Consider the following 18,425-nt stretch of genomic DNA (forward strand, 5'->3'; position numbering starts at 1 on the left):
AAGGTTATTGGATTTTAAATGGCTTTATTTCTTGTTGTGAGCTGCCTTGGTTTCCAACCCTACCTCACAGGGTTATTAGAAAGTCTCCATATACACACACACACTGCAGATGTAAAAATACATATACCCCATATAATAGTTTATTGTCAAAACCAGTAGGTCATTGCAAAACTTTTTTTAAAAAAAAATTCAGTATTAATTTCCTACAGAATAAAACAGCAATACCTAAGTAAGCCCTGCCTAATTGCTTTTAAAAAATTAGGATTGGAGGGAGACAGAAAGATTTACAACACAAACACAATTCTTTGCTATGTTCACTCAAAAGTCCCATTAATTTACAGCACAATCCTAATCATGTCTACTCAAAAGTAAGTCCTAATGAATTCAATGGGATTTACTCTGGGTATGTGGGATTAGCATTGCAGCTTTACTCCCAGAAAAGCAAGTATAGGATTAAAGTTTCATATTAGGAAGGTTTTCAAAACACTGCGCTCTTCAACAGTCCAAGAAATTTTAAACTTATTTGACTCCTTTACACAGAGAGAAAAAGACTGAAAACTATATACTTATTCAATTTATGAGCTTTTCAGATAAGCAGGGGGAAAAAAACATTTTCTGGCCTTGCAATGGGTCTAGCTACTGCCTTGTCAATCACAATCCTGACTTCTTTTTGGCTACAAACCTGAAAGGGCGGGGTTAAAGCAGCCAGCTATGAGCTCATTTAACAGAAGTTGTGGAGAAGCAGCTGAGTTTTTTGGTGTATATCGCTTGAACCAGACCACCTAGAAACTTATTTTTTTAAAAAAATGAAAGCTGTCAGGAGATTAAGGTGACTCACCTGGAGAGCCGGAAAGGACCCCAAAAATCCAGAGTCCCTGGGCACAAACTGGAGACCTGGCAACCCTGATTGTGTGGTTCAAACAAAACCAAAGATAGCAAAATAAAAACTGAAGTTGCTATAAATATATGCGATAGCCTTCTATCTCACAGAAGAAGAAAGGATTGGAAATATTTAGGAGATTTTATACTACTCAGTAAAATGTGAATATGTATAAGCTGTGTCTTAGTGTGGCTACCAAAAGTACACCATAAATATGTGATCCAAGGACTAATACACCCGTGTCCTACTTTTTGTAGCTTTTTCTGTGTCAGTGGTAGTTTGCCCTTTGTCAGTTTACATGTTCACTAAATGAAGCTACAGTTTTGCATACCACTCTAGCCCCTCTCAACATGAGTCAGAGCATCTGTATGAAAAATGTGCCTAGGCCTCTAACCAGGACGTCAGACATTCTGTGCCTCATAACCACAAGCAGTGCAATCCAATACACTGGCCCTGAAATCACACCCTCACATTTCTGGTCTTGAGGAGCTGCCTTCATCACATTGTACCCTAAGTGCTCTGGATTTGATCTAGTTTCTGCAACATTCGTAGGAAGTAATGGACAGTTGCAGCCCATCTGTCTCCAAATTGTGCATGAACTACAACCAGGAGAGATTTTCCATATCAGACTGCAGACCCCAAGCCAAGGTTAAACTGACTGCAGCTACACTAACCAGGTGAACACATCAGGGATGTAGCAACAGGGGGGGATGAGGGCATTGCCTTTCCAAATGATAAGTCTGCCCCCCCAAAAAATTTTTCCTTTAGTCACCAAATTTCTAGCATTGCAATAACTTAAAACTTCGCTTGAGCTTTTAGAAATACAGTTTAGGCATCAAAAGAGAGGGGCAGGGCAAAGTTACCAAGGGAATGCAAACACAGTGTTGTATTCTGTTAATAAGTTTGAGTTTAAGAAGTTTGTCTTGAGCAGGACCCAGTAGTTGAAGGGATGAGCTGAGAGGAGAGGGAAAGGGGGCAGGAGGAATTAGGCCAAGAATGGGACTGGATGTGATCAATAAAGTTGTCCTCAAGAATACACAGTATCTTTGTCTCGTGGATAAAAGGGGGTAGATACCAAACACAGCAAATATAAGAGTTAAATGTGTGAATGAAGTGAATACAAATCTTGATGGATGAGGGAGTGAGTTGGCAAACATAAGGGTTTGCAATTGGAGGAAGGCAAGGTGGGAAGAAGAGTATTGTGATGCACTGCACAGCATCTCCCCCATTGTTGCCAATTTAATGATTTTCCCACTAAAATCTAGTGTTTTAGATGCAGAGCTTGGAAGTAACTAGTTACAAGTAACAAATTACTTGTAATTCATTACTTTTTTGAGTAACGAGTGGGTAATTCCTTTACATTTTGATTGTAATAGAACTAAGAGAAATTTTACTACTTTTGTGGAGTAATTGTAACGTTTCCAGAATTACTTTTGGGCATTACTTGAGGGGGGAGCAGGGGAAGTCTTCTGCTCTTTTGATTTGTGGATGAAAATCATGTACCTCAAACTGGAATTCTGTGCAGTGTCACTCTTTCCTCATGCTCTGTGGATGGGTAGGAGGTGACGAGGGACGAGGTGGAGAGTGAGACGTGGTGGAGTGAAGAAAACAATTATTTTAAAAAATGGATAGTGGTGGTGAAGAATGGAGTGGAGGGAAAAAGGATCCGGAGGCCAAGAACATGGATAAAGGAGGAGAAGGAGGCATCAGCAGAATGGAGATAAAGAACTGTGGAGGTGAAAGATGACAATGCGTGTGTGTGTGTGTGTGTGTGTGTGAATACTGTGTTTGCACTTGGCACACAAAGTGGCCTCCACCACCCTGTGTGGCTACTGTGCTGCATTTGTAGTATTTTAACTTTTTTGCATCTCAGGGGAAAATGTCTGCTTGAGTGACTATCCCTTAGTTGCTGGCAGGGCAGGGTCTGGAAGGTGGTTAAGTGAGAGAGATTATGCTGGCTGGCTGAGTGGGGGGGTTGCACTTGGTTTGGGGTGCAAAGATCTGAGTATTTATTTATTTATTTAATTAATTACATTTCTAGACCGCCCTATAGCAAAAAGCTCTCAGGGCGGTGTACAACAAATAAAATCACAATTAAAATATGAGCAAGTGTGGAAAATATATATATATATATAGTACAATTATAAAACATTAATAAAATTGCCATTGAGATTTATAAATTAAGATCATATTAAGTTTAGAATATTAAATTTAAAATAATTTAGAAATTTACAAAATTTAAAAAGCCTGGGCGAAAAGGTAAGTTTTTACCTGGCGCCGAAAAGATAACAGAGAAGGCGCCACGCGTATCTCGTCTGGGAGGGCATTCCATAGTTCGGGGGCCACCACCGAGAAGGCCCTAGATCTAGTTGTTGATCTCCGGGCCTCTTTATGGGTTGGGACCCGGAGAAGGGCCTTCGACGTCGAGCGTAGTGAACGGGTAGGTACATAGCGAGAGAGGCGCTCCATCAGGTATTGCGGTCCGATGCCGTTTAGGTCTTTATAGGTAAAAACCAACACTTTGAATCTGGCCCGGAAACATATCGGTAGCCAGTGCAGCTGCGCCAGGACAGGTGTTATATGGTCAAATTTCTTTGTCCCAGTGAGAACTCTGGCCGCAGCATTTTGCACTAGCTGAAGTTTCCGAACCGTCTTCATAGGTAGCCCCACGTAGAGTGCATTACAGTAGTCCAATCTAGAGGTTACCATAGCATGGATAACTGAGGCAAGATGCTCCTTGCTCAGATAGGGTCGTAGTTGGGCTACCAGCCGGAGCTGGTAGAATGCATTCCGTGCCACCGAGGCTACCTGAGCCTCAAGTAGTGGCCTCAGCCTCCCTCCCCACCACCCTTACCAGCAGAGAGACCACCATTGCTATCTTATGAATAAAAATAATTATTCTACTACCTCTGTATGTGTTTGTTTATTTTTAATGTTGTTTTAGGCTACATAGATGTGCAGCAGCCAAGGTCAGCACCTTGTAGGCGTCTTTTTAAAGTAACTGAAATGTAATTGTAGTGATTACTTTGGAGGAAAAGTAATCAGTTACTTTCAGAGCAATTGTAACTGTAACGGTAATTACTGCTTTCTTGGGTCGTGTAACTGTAACTGTAATTTATTATTTTTTAAAAGTAATCTTCCAAGCTCTGTTTACATGCATGTTTATTGGCTTGTGGGAAATCTAGTGGATGTCAAACATTTTATGGTCAGAATCTGGCAGTTTTTACAAATACTTCAACTTCATTGTCCCCCCTACACTATTATGTATTTCATGAAACTGTCTAGCCAAAATCTAGCCTTTTAAAAAAAAATATACTTTTGGATATTTTCTTGTATTTTTCATTGTTTGCATTTCTGTTCCTATGTACAGTCTCTAAAGTGCTTGACTATTGTTTCATTTCTGCTGTAAGCCATGGCTAGCTGGTTACCCCTTTGCTTGAAAGGATACCAGAGTAATTTACCCAACACAACACAATGAGCCAGTGACAGAGAGAATGATTTTCAAGTCAAGTGTCCAGATCTTCTGGTGTGCTTGTTTTTTAAAGGTATAAAGACAAGGAGGTTCTTGCCAATTGGCTGACTGAGAAGGAAAATATTCAGGCAATATACTAGCCAATCAAAGTGTGATGTAGCCTAAGCACTACCAAAGGAGACATGATGATTAGGAATAACTGGCCTGAGCATGCACAGAGTGCACTTGTCTCACCAATGGTGAATCTCTGTTTGTATTTAATAACGTGATTCCACAATGTGTATCCTTTGTATAAACAGTACATCTTATAACCATCACAGGAAGAGCCTGCTGGATCAGGCAGGCCCATCTAGTCCATCATTCTGTTCTCAGAGTAGCCAACACATACACACACACATACACAGAGCATTTTTAAACCTAAAAAAACGAGGAATGTAAAACCTTCATACTTCTCTGAGATCTAAAAGACACACACACATATTTGTATCTGCAGTTCCAAACTTAAATACAACACACTAATGATTGCTAGTGCTTTTAAATTCTATCCACCTTGTTAAGCAATTCCTTATAACAGTGTTTCACAATAACTCAAAAATGCTTTCAAAGAAGATGGATTTGAGGTGTGGATCTTGTGAGAATCTTTTTTCTTGTTGGCAACACTGATCTCCCTCTCCCCTGTAGTGCTCAGGCAGCCTCTGGGTGGTGAGTGTTATTTGTGGCTGTATACTATAGCCAGCCTGAATTTTTCACATTCCACAATGTTAAATTGAAAATACCCCCCTTGCCATTCTGATGCTTCCCATACGCTCATTTCAAAACAAAACCTTACAAAACCTATAGTCCTAAACTCAGGACTTGCTTAACAACCCTCTAAATTTTCATGGTGATACACAAAACAGTCAGAGAGAATAGAGAGTTCAAAGTCTAAAAAGAGGGGGGAAACCCAGAGCCCTTTTGGACTTTTTTCTGTCAGAGTTCTAATAATCTGTTGAAATTCATTAAAACTCAGCCATGTTCACAAAGTACCTATAATCCTATTACTGACCTTGCTCCATACTCTGATCTTCATCTTCTGCAGTTTAAAAGGTTAAAAAATGCCTGGCTGATTTTTAATTAATTTAAGAAATTTAGCATTGAACTCAATGATAGTGTCAGACATGCTCAGTAAGAACCAACTGTCAGTGTTCTAAAAGCCAGACTCACAGCTGCTGGGCTTGCCTAATCAGGGGGCCACACCCACACCAGACCTTTATTTCACTACAGTCATGGCTTCCCCCAAAGAATCCTGGGAAGTGTAGTTTGTGAAGGGTGCTGAGAGGAGACTCCTATTCACCTGACAGAGCTCCAGTGGCCAGACTGGTTAAACAGTCAGCCACTCTGATTGAAGTTCTGTGGGAGGAACAGGGTGTCTCCTAGCAACTCTCAGCACCCTTCATTAACTACACTTCCCAGAATTCTTTGAGAGAAGCCATGACTGTCCAAAGTGAAATAAAGGCCTGGTGTGGATGTGGCCAGGGACAGCTTTGGCTTAAATTTGGGTGGGAGCCTACATGTGCCTGCTGTAGAATAAAAAGTTGGGGGAAACCCTGAAAAGCAATGATACTGTTCACAATGTTTTCCTTTTGGAAAGGAAAGGGGCTTCCCCTCTGCCCAGTGCCCATCCACTCAATCTCCCCCCATCCCCATCCCCTCCCTGCCCCTCCCTCAGGTCACTGTTGGACTACGACCTGGGAGACCAGGGTTTGAATCCCCACACAGCCATGAAGCTCACTGGGTGACCTTGAGCCAGTCACTGCCTCTCAGCCTCAGAGGAAGGCAATGGTAAAACTACCTCTGAATACCGTTTACCATGAAAATCCTATTCATAGGGTCGCCATAAGTCAGGATCGACTTGAAGGCAGTCCATTTCCATTTTCAAACATGATTGCAAAGAAATAAATCCCAATGAACTCAAACCCACCCTCCCTTCTCCTCCCACCTATCCCCTCCCTCTTGCCCCTTCCCTGCCCCTTTCTTTGCCCCATCCCCTTCTAATCCCCTCTCCTTCCCCTCCCCTCCTCCCTCTCCCCTTCCTCCTCCCCATGGTCAGTTTTAACTATCTTAAGCATGATTGCACAAGAGTAAATCCCATTGAACTCAATAAGCATGCAAATGATCAGACCTGCCTTCCCCCTCCTTCCCCTCTCCTCTCCCTTCCTCCTCCCTACAAATTTATCAAAATGCAAACACAATTTGGGTTGGTCTTTCAGAGTCCAATCCACTTCCTGTCTAGCTAGGTAGAATTTGGTAACATGTGCCTCTGGTACAATATCTCAGAGAGAAGGTCAGGTCTCCTTCTCCCCTGGTGCATTCACTATAGCTGCCCAATTTCCCTGCTTTTTAAAGTTTGATAGAAATATCTGTGGGCTATAGGTACGTTCTTAACCCGCAAGGGTTTTTTTTTTCCTATTAGTGAATTAGTGCATCTGGTAGGTGTGCCTAGGCTTTTGGGCCTAGACTGGGCAACAGCCTAGCCTAGTCCAGGGCAGAACCTAAGAAGTAGCAGAGAGGTGCGTGCACTGGCTCTCCAAGGCCCAGGAAACCTAATGAGACTAACTTAGCCCAGGCAATGGGGTGCTGGAATTTTGTGTGTGCATGCATGTCTAGGGGGCATTGCTTCCCTAGTTTGTTAAAAAGTTGATATCGTTTCAATCCCGTTCCATTTCAAAATGGTTTTGAAGAGTATAACGTGGGTAGATCCTTAGTTGCAACGGTTTTAGACCACCCAACTGTGCAAATGATCATTATAAATAATTCACCTTATTTAACTTTTCTCATGCTAACTTATGTACTACCAAAATAGGGCGTGTGAGATTTGCTGGTAGAGACATCAGAAGCAGTGTTAGCTGGCTGGCCCAGGGCCGTTCTGTAGAACAGAGATTGTGTGCTTGTACAGTTAATTCTAGCCCCTGTAGTTCAGTTCCTTTGTGACATGCTGTCAAGCACTTCCTTAGGAAAAGTGATGTTTATAGGTATTGATTTATTTTTTTCAATGAAATGTCTCTTAATTGCTTTCCTGGCATGGCAAAGAAAACCAGTGTAGTTGATTCCGGGAAGTAGCTGCCTCAGGTGAACTCAAAGTTCACGAGCTTACTAAAACATTGTACCTGTACAAGGAAGCCTTTCCACGCATGCACACTTTGTATGCTGCAGGACTCACCTTTGGTGCATCTACAGATGTGTGTGAAAATTCATTCTCAACTTTGACACGTGTTAACACCATGTAGGTGTTCAATGCTTCATCACAGAAAACAAACTTAGTAATCTTGGCTTTTGAAAGTAACATATTTGAAGAAATTTCAAGTGAACAGTTCCTCTGCAAGTTTGCAGAGAAATCGCGGCTTTATTAACAGTTTATATCATTACGGTAGGATGACTTGCACAATATACATTTACTTCCTAGTCACTGTTATTTAGTTTACACAAATGTTTTGCATGTGGAAAATATTGTATTTAAATTGATTTGCTTTTTTGTAAACTTTATAACTCATAGTTCCTAATTAAAATGCATAAATTGGAGGGGGTTGTCATGACCTATGAAAACTTTCCCCCCCGAAACCTCTTTTATAGTGACCAGTAACCAGGGCCGGCACCAGAGGATGGCACCAGAGGACGGCCAGGTTGGGCCCTGGCCAAGGACCCCTAAAAGGCCCCTTCTTAGGGTGCGTGGGTAGGTAGCGGTAGCTTTCGTGATCCACGCTGCAGATTGCAGGAGGGAGTTCTGAGGCACCCCCTACTGTTGTGCAGACCCGCAACAGCCACCTGCAATATGCTCCGCCTACCTCTCAAAGTAAATGCTGGTTGCCAAGGTGGCCCTGCCAGTGACCCAACTCTTATGCCACCCCCCAATGTTTTCCATCAGTAGGCTTGGGATGGTTTTACTATAAGTAGCGGTTTATTGTAGTGATTGTTTATAAAACTGCATTTATAAGTGTGATTAAAGTGGTTGTTTTATTATGTTGTACTCTACTTCAAGTACAACATTAGTTGCCAATAGTGTGGTATAGCTTTAAATAAATAAAAACTTGGTTTAATCATGGTTTCAAATGATTTCACCTGCCATTGTAAAGGACATCATGTAGTCAAACCTGACTGGTTACACAGAATTGTGATGCCTCCTAATTGACTAGGATCATCAATGTCATTGATCCAGAAGCATTCCATTCATTCTAAATTTCATCACTTACATGTGGCATGCTATACAATGTCATGTCATCACTTTCATGACATGATCCCTGATTGGCCAGGATCACCTATGTGTGAGCCACATAGGGATGGAGGGAGGGGATCTGATTCATTTTGCATTTAAAGCCGATTCTGTCAAATTCACACTTTCTGAAACAATATGACAACTGAAACACAACCATCCACCAAAATTTGCATGTACCCAAATTTTGCAATTCAATTCTCCAATCAAAGAAGTTTTATAAAAACTCATGTATTAGGAGGACATGTGCATAAATAAGTATATATTAGTGAAAATAGTATACAGAATGCAATATATTAAGATAAACTGCTTGCACAAATATATCTATAAGGAGAAATTCAGAAGAATTTTCATAAGCATCATTTTTTTAAAAAAATGGCAGATTGCTGCAGAAATGTGGAGAACTGAATTTAAGATTGAAAAAAATGAGAACCTGAGAGAACCAAAACTGACAGATCCTTCCACCCTTACAGCCACATGATTGACCCAGGAAAGAGAAAAAAGAAGCAATCAGGAGAAATGGTGGCACTGAATAGGATCGAGGGGGGGAATGAACATTTGCACAAAGTGTTCTCTGGGAAATATTTCTACCCCTTCAAAATAATGTCCATGCAATCACTGGTCTGGAGTGTTTGCACCTTGTGCTGGGCCAGAGGGACAGACTGGGAATCCTTTTGGTGTACCGCCCACCTTGCTGCCCAATGGCTTCCCTAACTGAGCTGACGGAAGTGGTCTCGGAGGTACTGTTGAGATCCCTCAGACTATTAGTACTGGGAGATCTCAACATTCATGCTGAGGCTACTTTGTCTGGGGCAGCTCAGGACTTCATGGCCGCCATGACAACCATGGGGCTGTCTCAATATGTTAGTGGCCCAACACATACATCGGGGCATACTCTTGACCTGGTCTTTGCTACCGGACATGGGGATAGTGATCTGGATGTGGGGAGTTTTACATCTCTCCCGTTGTCATGGACAGATCATTGCTTGCTGAAGTTTAGACTTTCAGTAGCCTTTTCCCTCTGCAAGGGTGGGGGACCTATTAAATTGGTCCACCCCCGGAGACTAATGAATTCTGAAGGTTTTCAAAAGGCTCTGGGGGTTTTTCCGGCTGATAAGACTGGCGCTCCTGTCGAAGCCCTGGCCGATCTGTGGAATACAGAGATGACCCGGGCTGTTGACACGATCGCTCCTGCGCGCCCTCTCCTATGTAGAGCTCATACAGCTCCTTGGTATACTCCGGAGCTGAGAGCGATGAAACAAGACAGGAAGCGGCTTGAGCGGAGATGGAGACGAACTCCCGACGAATGCAATTATGAGCTGGTTCGTGCTTCTACTAAGCTCTATGTAGGAGCGGTGAGGGCGGCAAAAAAACAACATTTTGCCGCCACTATTCAGTCATCTCTCTCAGGCCCACGGGAGCTTTTTAAAGTGGTTCGTGGCCTACTCCATCCAGGCCTACAAGATACGGCAGATACATCGGTAGCTCGATGTAATAAATTTGCTGAACACTTCCAGCATAAGATCTCATGCATTCGCCGGGACTTAGACTCCTATTTAATAGCAGTTAATCCTACTGAGGTGTCCGGAGCACAGTCTTGTCATGTTTTGTTGGATGAGTTTCAGTTGGTTCAGTTCGAGGACGTGGACAAGGTGCTTGGACAGGTTCGTGCGACCACTTCGGTACTGGATCCTTGCCCCTCTTGGCTAATTAAAACTAGCAAGGAAGGAACAGTTGGCTGGGCCAAGGAAGTGATTAATGCCTCTTTACGAGAGGGAGTGGTCCCTGGCTGTCTGAAAGAGGCGGCAGTGAGACCACTCCTGAAAAAACCTTCCTTGGACCCAGAGGATTTCAGCAGCTACAGACCAGTAGCCAATGTTCCGTTCCTGGGCAAGATCCTGGAACGTGTGGTTGCTGACCAGCTCCAGGCGCTATTGGATGAAACCGATTATCTAGATCCATTTCAATCGGGGTTCAGGCCTGGTTTTGGCACTGAGACTGCCTTGGTCGCCCTGTTTGATGACCTATGTCGGGAGAGAGACAGAGGGAGTGTAACTCTGTTGATTCTCCTTGATTTCTCAGTGGCTTTCGACACCATCGACCATGGTATCCTTCTGGGAAGACTGCTGAGTTGGGAGTGGGAGGGACTGCATTGCGGTGGTTCCTCTCCTACTTAGCGGGTCGTCTCCAGAAGATAGTGCTTGGGGAACATTGCTCGACACCGTGGGTTCTCCAATGTGGGGTCCCGCAGGGTTCGGTTCTGTCTCCCATGCTTTTTAACATTTATATGAAGCCGCTGGGGGCGGTCATCAGGAGTTTTGGAGTGCGTTGTCATCAGTATGCTGATGACACGCAGCTCTACTTCTCCTTTACATCTTCTTCAGGTGTGGCAGTCGACGTGCTGAACCGTTGCCTGGCTGCGACAATGGACTGGATGAGAACTAACAAACTGAGACTCAATCCTGACAAGACTGAGATGCTGTTGGTGGATGGTTTCTCTGATCGGATGGTGGATATATACCCTGTCCTGGATGGGGTTACACTCCCTCTAAAGGAACAGGTGCGTAGTCTGGGAGTCATCTTAGACTCTTCCCTCACACTTGAGGCTCATGTAGCCTCGGTGGCCCGGAATGCGTTCTACCAACTTCGGTTGGTAGCCCAGCTACGTCCCTATCTGAGTAAGGAGGACCTCACATCAGTGGTACATGCTATGGTAACCTCGCGTCTGGACTACTGCAATGCGCTTTACGTAGGGCTACCTTTGAAGACGATTCGGAAGATACAGCTAGTGCAAAATGCGGCGGCCAGACTGCTAACAAGAACTAAGCGGTCTGAGCATATAACACCTGTGCTAGCCCGTTTGCACTGGCTTCCAATATGCTTCCGGGCCAGATTCAAAGTGTTGGTACTTACCTATAAAGCCTTATACGGCGTGGGACCACGATATCTGTCGGAACGCCTCTCCTGATATGAACCGGCCCGTACACTACGGTCTACTACGAAGGCCCTCCTCCGGGTTCCGACTCATAGGGAAGCCTGGAGAGTGGTGACAAGATCTAGGGCCTTCTCAGTGGTGGCCCCCGAACTATGGAATGGTCTTCCTGAGGAGGTGCGCCTGGCGCCGACACTATCATCTTTTCGGCGCCAGGTTAAAACCTTTCTCTTCTCTGAGGCATTTTAATTCCTGTTAATTCTAAATTATTATATTTTGATTTTAGACTGTACCGTTTTTTGTACAGTTTTGTATTGTGATATACTGTATTGTGTTATTTTATTGTATTTTTAATGTTCACCGCCCAGAGAGCTGTTGCTAGTCGGGCGGTATATAAGCTTAATTAAATAAATAAAATAAAATAAATAAATATCTTTAAATCAAAATTTGATTATATTTGGCACAATCCTAATTAAGCTTCTGCTTTTTCGCTTTGGTATGTATCAATGTGATTTTATATATATATATACACACACACACACACAATTATATGGCAGGTCTGTGTGCCACATATTTTCTCCTTGTAGAAAGCACAGCTCTTCTTGCAGGCATGACAAGTATCACGTTTGTAACCACAGCCAAATACTAGTTCCTTAACCAAGTATCAAATGATGATTCGCCTTGCTGAGTAACAGGGTCGGTGCCAGACGGCAGCCAGGTTGGGCCCTGGCTGAGGGCCCCTACAATCCAGAGGGACCCCTGAAGGGACCCCCCTTAGGGTGGGAGGGTAGTGCTCCCATTCCGTGATCCACAGCATCATCAGGTCCTGCAACCCGACCCTGCTGAGGATCAAGGAGAGGGACCTCCCAGGCACCCTCCCTAATACAGACAACACAGGATTTAATAAGCCCACCCGCATCCCCCACCTATCTCTCCCATCACCCAAGATGCCTGCCATCACCCAATATGCAGCAGGGGTTTTCCTAAGGTGCTAATGCCCCCACTCCCATCTATGTTGATGGCAGGCATGCACACTATGTGGGCACAAGAGGTAGGTGGGGCGCACAGGCAGGTTTATTAACCCTGTGCCATCTGTATTGAAGAGTGTTGGGCTTTGGTGCTGTGGGCCCAGGGCAGAGTGGTACCCAAGGGCCAAGTCATGCCTGGTGCTGGCCCTGCCAAATAATGTGGCACTTGCATGCTTATGGGGCTGCTACAGTCTCTGTTATATCATTTGCCCATCAACTGCTTGAAAATAGCTATATCCACTATTAGCAATGTTGTGCTGGATTCTAACCTGTTGATTCTGTCTGGCATCAAAAGGGATGGAAAGTAAACAACAAGTATAGCTCTACCTGAATTTAAGAGCGCCATAAATTTGAATGGGCTTTTGTTCAGACATATATGGTTCTTTGGGGGGGGTGTTTCCATGTGACATTATATCCCACATTCCTCTTCTCATGCAGAGTATATTTCTGAAGTAGAATCTGGGAAACCTGAAGGAGATCTAGTAAATGGTCTCATGTGAATAGTAGTGTCCATTCCAGACTCTACTAGACATCCCTTTACATCTTACAGAATGATGGCTGACAGGAGCTATCATTTTAAAGTGAAGAAGAGCTAGCATGTAAAAACCGTATCTGCTGAATCTAATGCAAGTGCCAAGATTTCCAGGTGTTCCATTGTGCTATCATACAGAACTAACTTTTTTTTCTCCCCTTCATTTCTGAAGAGATGGTCCAAAATGTTTCAACTACATTTTGTTGCAACATGTCAGGCTGGGAATTTATTATCTCAGCCCCAATAGGTCTTAATAAGCCTTACACAACTGTTTAGACATTTATTCTATTAACGGCTGTTCATTCCAGTCGCTACACCTGAATATTCATGATCTTACTATTCCCAGTGCTACAGTGTAGCAGATGTTTGAAATCCACAGCGAATGTTCAAGAGAGTTCCACAAATATAAACACCCTCACAGCTAAATGTTCAGAGCTTGTGCATCACTATAAAGGGACATGAAACATTTATGTGAAGTGATGTGTGTGTGTGTGTGTGTGTGTGTGTGTGTGTGTGTGTGTGTGTGTGTGTGTGTGTGTGTGTGTGTGTGTGTGTGTGTGAATGAGTGAGTGAGTGAGTGAGTGAGTGAGTGAGTGAGTGAGTGAGAGGAGAAGGAGGAGGAGAAGAAGAAAAAGAAGAAGACTGCATTTATAAAGCTTAAATAATCCTTGTTCTTTTGGGAGCACTTCACCGTGATTTGGGAGCATGGAGGACAAAGTGTGGAAAAGCTTACATTCCACCATGATGCTACTCACTCGTCTAAACTATAATTCGTTGTAATAATTGGAGGAATTCAGGTTTAATTGCTTTTTGAATTAGTAGTATCCGATGCTATAGGTTATTTCAGAGTTATTAGAAGTGGGCTTACTGGGAAAAGGGGCTCAAATATGTGAACTTTCCCAAGAGAAATTTTCTTATTTCTTTAGTGCAAACCTCAGTCATCCCATATTCTCAATTTGGGCATAGTTGGGGCAGTCCCACACTTTATAGATTACTGCATGATTGCTGAATGTTCATCCCTGTTACACTGTTATATCCTGCGCACACATCAAGTGTGAAGGATAAAATAACTGTGGACACAAGTCTGAAGAACCAGGAAGACAAGAGGCCTTAACCTGTATGCTAAACACTGTAGAAGTAATAGCTTTGAGGGTTTTTTTACAGATTTGTTTCCATAGTCCCCTCAAACCCCAAACAATATCCCCTATATATTTTGCATATGCTTTAAAAGGTGTGTTCAAACAGCTGTTTTTCCCCTCACCATTTCCTCCCGTCGCTTCACTGTGAGTCCCACTTGAAGATAATTGGAAAGAGCATGTTTTCTGATTATGTTGTTTTTCCTGCAACAGACTAACACAGTTACCCCTCTGGAAGTTCTGATTATGTTTTATCATATGTTTCATTTTGAAGATGCAACCAAAGCCATCCTCGATTAAGTGATGTTGGCCTATGATCAGAAGATACACTAGATTAGGCAGAGATTGGCTTCAACACAAGACAATTATTTTTACAGTCACTAGATTGTATAAGCTTATGGGTTATTATTATTATTTAGTCACTTTTTTCAAAAATGAACTCAAAGCAACTTACAAACATTAAAAACAATTATAAAAACAAGAATAAAAACATTTTAAAATACTCCCAAAATACATAAATATAAGATCCAAATCACCTCCACTTGACAAAAAAAAGCAGAGAAATTGAACTCCGAAGGCCTGGGTGAATAAAAATGTTTTTGCCTGGTGCCTAAAAACAGATAGTGATGGCACTAAGAGTGCCTCCCTGGGGAGAGCATTTCATAAGTGGGGAGCCATCAGTGAGAAAGCCCACTCTCCACACCTCCCTCAGAGGAGGTACACAGAGAAGGGTGTCAGATAATGATTGCAGGTACTGGCTGGTTCATGTGGGGAGAGACTGCCCTCGAAGTACTGGGGTACTGAGGTGCATACAGCTTTATAGGTCAAAACCAGCAATTTGAATTTGGCCCAGAACTTAATTAATACACAATGCAGCTGTGCCAGAATTGGAGTTATGTGTTCTAAACATCTTGCCCCAGTCAGCAATCTGGCCACTGAATTCTCCACCAGCTGCAGTTTCCAAAATGTCTTCAAAGGCAGCCCCACGTATAACACATTGCAGTAATCTAACCTATTTAAACTGCATTTCCATTTCTTCATAGGATGCAGGTCACTCCTCCCCAGACCCCATAGCCATTAAATGTATCAACGCTATGCAACTGTCTGTTTCCTTTCTGACAATTTCTCTTCCCCTGTTCTTCTTCTGTCTTGGAATCTGAAGGTCTAATCTTTCTCTGGGAGAGCTACTCTAATTCACCTTGAATTTAACTTTCACTGCTACAGCTCCTCATCATTCCACTTGCATACTCTTCAAAGCCTTTGAAGTTGTTGTTGTTGTTGGTGTATCATCATTCACGTCTACCATTTTTTAAAATAATGTCAAGCACATGAATTTGGATCATTTAAACTTTTGAAACTTAAAAGTTCCTACTAATGAACAGTTTGATCATTTCCCTACTCCATATCATTTGTAATGAGGGATTTTTGTCAGTGGAAAGAGCCATTTGGGAACATTAGCTACCATGCTGACCAACAATAAGAGTTTACGCATCTGAAGTTTATAGCAACCCTGGGATTTGCCGTAATACACTGAGGAAGGAATTGTTCATACACAGACCTGATCTCCGTGAACAGTAATGGTTCCAGGCTAATAATGAAATAATCCATTTTTACCAGATGAAAGAAGAGGGATCAGAAACGTAACTTGAGCTGAAGCTCATAATGGAAAATATCTAAAGAATCCTAGACTCTCTTTGTTGAATATGAATGATTTCTTTTTTCTTGTGAAAAGTGGATGAAGAACTTGAGAAGAAGGGCCTGAGTGGATTTTATGAGAAAAACCTCTGTTTGGGAAAGAGCGGCTGGTGCCAGGTTTCAGGCCAAACACATCTCTCTGTTACGTAACAAGAGGCACAGATGAAAGATGTTCAAAGAATGATGTGCACTACAAGTTTGAACTTTTTTCATCTTTTGTTTCTTTTATGGCCAAAAAAAGGGGGGGTGACAAATTAGATCATTCAGCATTCAATAAGAAGTGCTTTCCAGAATGAAGCAGAATTTAGCCATTTCATAATATAGTTTACCACAGAATATGACTCCAGCATCTATACTTAAAACTGTAATTCTCACTCATGCAAGGAATTCTTATTCAACTATGCATCGCATTGATATTACTGAAACTTCTTGTCTTTAGTTTATGAAGTGTTCAGTTGTACTTCAGATGGTTGCTTCATTTCTTCCCCTTTCTTCTGAATATTTCTAATACCTACAAGAAACAAAAGGAAGGCAGGAAGATAAAATATATTTTCCAATCTATCATTGGCATCCTCAGTAGGCTGGGTCAGACATTTGCTAGAACCACAAACTGTTAAAGGGTCAACCATTGAACTCTGCCACTATTTTCTTCCTGGGCACAGTCATGAGCTGTGATATCCCATGTGCCCTAGCCTCAAGAATATTTGGTGCCATCTTTGCCTCTGAAAGACCTTTCTCCTAACCTCAGAAGTTTGAAAGCTGGTTTTAATTAATAACTGGGAAAGCATTTTGTACATTGCTGTCTTCTTTTTAAAATATGTTTGGAATTAACTGGGAAAGGTGGACCACTGTGAGCTTAAGAGCCAAGGGCCTACCACAACTCACCACTGAATCCATAAAATTCTCCATAAAATCTAAATTCTCCATATTATCTCCCTGGTATGTTCTCAAGGAAATTGTATGTAGAAAGCCATACATTTCATGGCTCCATGGGGCATCCACTTTTTTTTCTCCCCTGAGCAATGGCATGTTGTTAGGTCCACTTGCTCCCAAGGAGCTCCCCATGTGTGGAATTCCCATCCCAGGAGAGGCCCGACTGGTGCCTATTCTGATGTCATCTCTGCACGAGGAAAAACCCTTTTCATTTCCCTAGTCTTTTTAAATTATAGTACGGTTTTATACTGTTTTAGTTTTAGATTTTTATCCTTCTGCTCTCTATTTTAAATTGATCTGGTTTTGTGGTTTTATTTCTTTGGTCTCTGTTTTAAATATACTCTTTTAACTTTATTGTTGTGTTTTTTTGTTTTGTTTTATTATATTTTATTGCAGTGTGATTATTATGTAAACCATTCTGAGAACTTTTCTTATAGGATGTCTTAAAAAATGTAAGTAAGTAAGTAAAAGATCCATATCAGTAAGTTAGATTTTTAAGAAACATTTTTGGAGAAGCGAGCTGCTAGGGCAAAGAGAAGAAACTGAAAAGATAAATATACAGAAAGCTGTACTGTCCTACCTGTCCTTGGTTGTACATAAAATCTCTTCTTTGGTCAAATTCTGTCTTCATATTACATGCAGACATACTCCAAGGTGACAAACTTTACAAACAAAAGGTTATTCACAGCTCAGGATTGATGCTAATCGTTCATTCAAGTTTCCCAAACACTTAAGTAATTTCCTTGTGGTTTTCCCCACGTTTCCACCTCACGCATCAAATTTCCCTGCTAGCTAAGATTGCCAGGTCAATTTCAGGGGTGGGCCCTATTGTTGTCATGGGGATAGGCCCTAGTAATGTCATAGGGGTAGGCCCTAATGATTTCATTAAAAATGATACATTAAGCATCAACCACAGATGCTTCGAGCTTACCACTCAAACAAAAAAAATTCCCTGAATGGAAAATAAGATAGAAATCTTACCTAAAGGAGGGTGTTTTCAGGTCCAGCTGAAGTGACGGGATCATTCCTTTTCACCTACTTGGAGAGCCTGGGTAAGGAACATTTAATCTACCCTACTTGCTTCTGGCAAGAAGGGATTAAATGCCCTCAGACCAGGCCAGTCACCAGAAGGCCATTGTAGGAAGAAATACTAGTGTTGTTGAGATTGTTAGAGGGGAGCACTCAGAAGTAAAGATGGATGCCCCTGAAGGCTGCAATTCTAAACACACTTAGGGACTAAGCCTGTAGAACTCAACAGGACTAACTTCTGAGTAGATATTGTTAGGATTGTGCTGTTGGTAAGTCTTGACTAGGGGTCCTCTGCAATGATAATGATATCGATATCAAAGCAGTGTTGGCAACCCCCTGCCTGGAATGGCCTGCCTGCCTTTTAATGTGGCTGCTCCAAACTTCTTTATAGTCAGTCAGTCAGGTTTATTTGCCAGGCCATAGACCAACACAATTAAGAACATAAAACAAACATATTAAAATTTTACAATTAAAACAACATTAAAATAGAATCACTTTAAAACCGTTAAAACATAGAATAGAAGTATGTATATACATTTATA

The 18,425-nt window shown here is 42.2% G+C and overlaps 1 long non-coding RNA gene across 1 annotated transcript in view; it reads right to left on the reverse strand.

Moving 5' to 3' along the window:
- Positions 1-16,233: 16,233 nt before the first annotated feature.
- Positions 16,234-18,425, reverse strand: part of LOC133387768 (uncharacterized) — a 120,149-nt gene continuing 117,957 nt past the window's right edge. The window contains exon 4 of the long non-coding RNA XR_009763560.1: positions 16,234-16,432. This is a non-coding gene — a long non-coding RNA (uncharacterized LOC133387768). The remainder of the gene's footprint in view (positions 16,433-18,425) is intronic.

The sequence above is a fragment of the Rhineura floridana genome, chromosome 6 (assembly GCF_030035675.1).
Source record: "Rhineura floridana isolate rRhiFlo1 chromosome 6, rRhiFlo1.hap2, whole genome shotgun sequence".
In the NCBI taxonomy this organism is placed as follows: domain Eukaryota; kingdom Metazoa; phylum Chordata; class Lepidosauria; order Squamata; family Rhineuridae; genus Rhineura; species Rhineura floridana.